This window comes from Ornithorhynchus anatinus, chromosome X1 (assembly GCF_004115215.2).
Source record: "Ornithorhynchus anatinus isolate Pmale09 chromosome X1, mOrnAna1.pri.v4, whole genome shotgun sequence".
Classification (NCBI taxonomy): Eukaryota; Metazoa; Chordata; class Mammalia; order Monotremata; family Ornithorhynchidae; genus Ornithorhynchus; species Ornithorhynchus anatinus.
The window spans coordinates 89,409,038-89,412,511 of record NC_041749.1 but is presented as its reverse complement, the minus strand read 5'-3'; the positions used below and the strand labels follow the sequence as shown (position 1 = coordinate 89,412,511).

Sequence of the window (3,474 nt, the reverse complement as noted above, 5' to 3'; positions counted from 1 at the left end):
CAGATCTACATCTCCGCCCCTGTCCTCTCCCCCTCCCTTCAGGCTCGCATCTCCTCCTGCCTCCGGGACGTCTCCACCTGGATGTCGGCCCGCCACCTAAAACTCAACATGAGCAAGACTGAGCTCCTCATCTTCCCTCCCAAGCCCGGTCCGCTCCCAGACTTCTCCATCACCGTGGATGGCACGACCATCCTTCCCGTCCCGCAGGCCCGCAATCTCGGTGTCATCCTTGACTCGTCCCTCTCGTTCACCCCACACATCCTATCCGTTACCGAGACCTGCCGGTTTCACCTCTACAATATCGCCAAGATCCGCCCTTTCCTCTCCACCCAAACGGCTACCTTACTATTACGGGCTCTCGTTATATCCCGGCTAGACTACTGTGTCAGCCTTCTCTCTGACCTCCCTTCCTCCTCTCTCGCCCCGCTCCGGTCTATTCTTCACTCCGCTGCCCGGCTCATCTTCCTGCAGAAACGATCTGGGCATGTCACTCCCCTTCTTAAACAACTCCAATGGTTGCCTATCGACCTCCGCTCCAAACAAAAACTCCTCACTCTAGGCTTCAAGGCTCTCCATCACCTTGCCCCTTCCTACCTCTCCTCCCTTCTCTCTTTCTACCGCCCACCCCGCACGCTCCGCTCCTCTGCCGCCCACCTCCTCGCCGTCCCTCGGTCTCGCCTATCCCGCCGTCGACCCCTGGGTCACGTCCTCCCGCGGTCCTGGAACGCCCTCCCTCCTCACCTCCGCCAAACTGACTCTCTTTCCCTCTTCAAAACCTTACTTAAAAATCACCTCCTCCAAGAGGCCTTCCCAGACTGAGCTCCTCTTCCCCCTCTACTCCCTCTGCCATCCCCCCTTTACCTCTCCGCAGCTAAAGCCTCATTTTCCCCTTTTCCCTCTGCTCCTCCACCTCTCCCTTCCCATCCCCACAGCACTGTACTCGTCCGCTCAACTGTATATATTTTCGTTACCCTATTTATTTTGTTAATGAATTGTACATTGCCTTGATTCTATTTAGTTGCCATTGTTTTTACGAGATGTTCTTCCCCTTGACGCTGTTTATTGCCATTGTTCTCGTCTGTCCGTCTCCCCCGATTAGACTGTAAGCCCGTCAAACGGCAGGGACTGTCTCTATCTGTTGCCGACTTGTTCATCCCAAGCGCTTAGTACAGTGCTCTGCACATAGTAAGCGCTCAATAAATACTATTGAATGAAATACTATTGAATGAAAGGTTGTCCCAAGTGAGGCTCACAGTCTTAATCCCCATTTTACAGATGAGGTAACTGAGGTACAGAGAAGTTAAGTGATTTGCCCAGAGTCACACAGCTGACAAGTGGCGGAGCCGGGATTAGAACCCATATCCTCTGACTCCCAAGCCTGTGCTCTTTCCACTGAGCCACACTGCATCTGCAATCATTCCGGTAATGGATCCATAGAGTTTTCTTGGTAAAAATACAGAAATGGCTTACCATTGCCTCCTTCCGCGCAGTAAACGAGTCTCCGCCTTCGACTCTCTTCCATGCCGCTGCTGCCCAGCACAGGTGAGTTTTGACTTGTAGCAGATTGCCTTTCACACGCTAGCCACTGCCCAAGCTAGGAATAGAATGGGTAGGCCTCTGCTTGACCCTCCCTCCTCTAGTCGAGACTGGCAGAGTACCGGAAACTCTCCAGGAGTGACCCTGAGAGGGTAAATAATAATAATGTTGGTATTTGTTAAGCGCTTACTATGTGCAGAGCACTGTTCTAAGCGCTGGAGTAGATACAGGGTAATCAGGTTGTCCCACATGAGGCTCACAGTTAATCCCCATTTTACAGATGAGGTAACTGAGGCACAGAGAAGTTAAGTGACTTGCCCACAGTCACGCAGCTGACAAGTCCTGGGATAGATACAAGTTAATTAGGTTGGACACAGACCCTGTCCAAAATGGGGATTGCACTCTTAATCCCCATTTTACAGATGAGATAACCGAGGCACAGAGAAGTGAAATGACTTGCCCGAGATCACACAGCAGACACGTGGCAGAGCCGGGATTAGAACCCAGGTCTTTCTGACTCCCAGGCCCCTGCTCTAGCCACTAAACCATACTGCTCCTCATAGCCATGCTCCCTTCAGGGCCTGGATTCACCTGCCTGGATTCAGTTCCTGCTATGGTCGATTTTCTCCACTCTAATTAAAAGCAAAGGTATTTGGGCATCATCTGTTTCTCTATTGTACTCTCCCCAGGACTTGAACTAGTAGTCAAGAAATACATCGAAGATTAACGTTAAAAAGATTCGCTATGAAAAGCCCAGAAACAATCATAAAATGTGCCGATGTAACAATTGCCACAAAAATACAAATTGTCGAGGAAAAGTCCAAGGAAAATGTGGAAGAGGCGGACCAGCAGCTAGATGGATAGAAACCATAACAACGATAACGGCAGAACTGTTATCAAGGTTACGGATTATGACAGAAGACAGGACTTTCTGGAGAAAATATACCCATAGAGTCGCTATGAATCGGAAACGACTAGACGGCACTCGATGATAATAATAACTCTCCCCAGTGCTCTGCACCTAGTAAGCACTCAGGAAATACCACTGATTGATCGATCGACTGATTGAGCCCGAGAGATCAGAAAATGTCAGTTGAATCATGACCTAGGTGCTCTTGCCCTAGCCACAGCAAATGTGTAGTTGGACATTTGGAATTACCACTATGTCCTTGTGCTTGAGGTTTTTCGGTCAGAAATCGCAAAGTGTCATTTTGCATCTATCTTTCTCTGGTCTCGGGAATTTTTTAGTCTTATTTCCCCAGTACAGAGACCAAAGCAGAAAGATTTGGAGTTAGCAGTTTAGGAGGAATCGGGAGAGCGTGTCCAGAGACCACACCATCCTGCTTTAACGTGCTCTCTCTGGCACCTCCTGGACACCCCTTCTCTCAAGCAGCTTTCCTCCAGTCAATCAATGGAATTTATTGATTGCTTTCTGTTTGAGAACACTGTACTAAGCGCTTGGGAGAGTACAGTATAACAGAGTTGGTGGACATGTTCCCAGCCCACAACGAGCTGACCAGTCTAGAGGACAAGATTACAGTCTAGAAGGCAGCATGGGCAGCATGTCCAGAACATTTAGGGAATAATAATAATAATACCAATGTTGATATTTGTTAAGCGCTTACTATGTGCAGAGCACTAAGCGCTGGGGTAGATACCGGGTAATCAGGTTGTCCCTCGTGAGGCTCACAGTCTTCATCTCCATTTTACAGATGAGGTAACTGAGGCACAGAGAAGAGACGTGACTTGCCCACGGCCACACAGCTGCCAAGTGGAAGAGCCGGCATTCGAACCCATGACCTCTGACTCCCAAGCCGGTGCTCTTTCCACTGAGCCACAGAGGTGGGCTTCTGCATGTTCACATGTGTTTGTGTATGTGGCTATCCTGAGCTATATCATTGGCAGTTGAAGATGACAAACAATCCTATTTGGCTCTGC

The 3,474-nt window shown here is 49.5% G+C and overlaps 1 non-coding gene across 1 annotated transcript; it reads right to left on the bottom strand.

Moving 5' to 3' along the window:
* Nucleotides 1–1,552: 1,552 nt before the first annotated feature.
* Nucleotides 1,553–1,690, bottom strand: LOC114806649. Its single transcript, XR_003754712.1, has one exon. It is a non-coding gene; the product is annotated as a small nucleolar RNA SNORA7 (small nucleolar RNA).
* Between the last annotated feature and the right edge of the window lie 1,784 nt (nucleotides 1,691–3,474).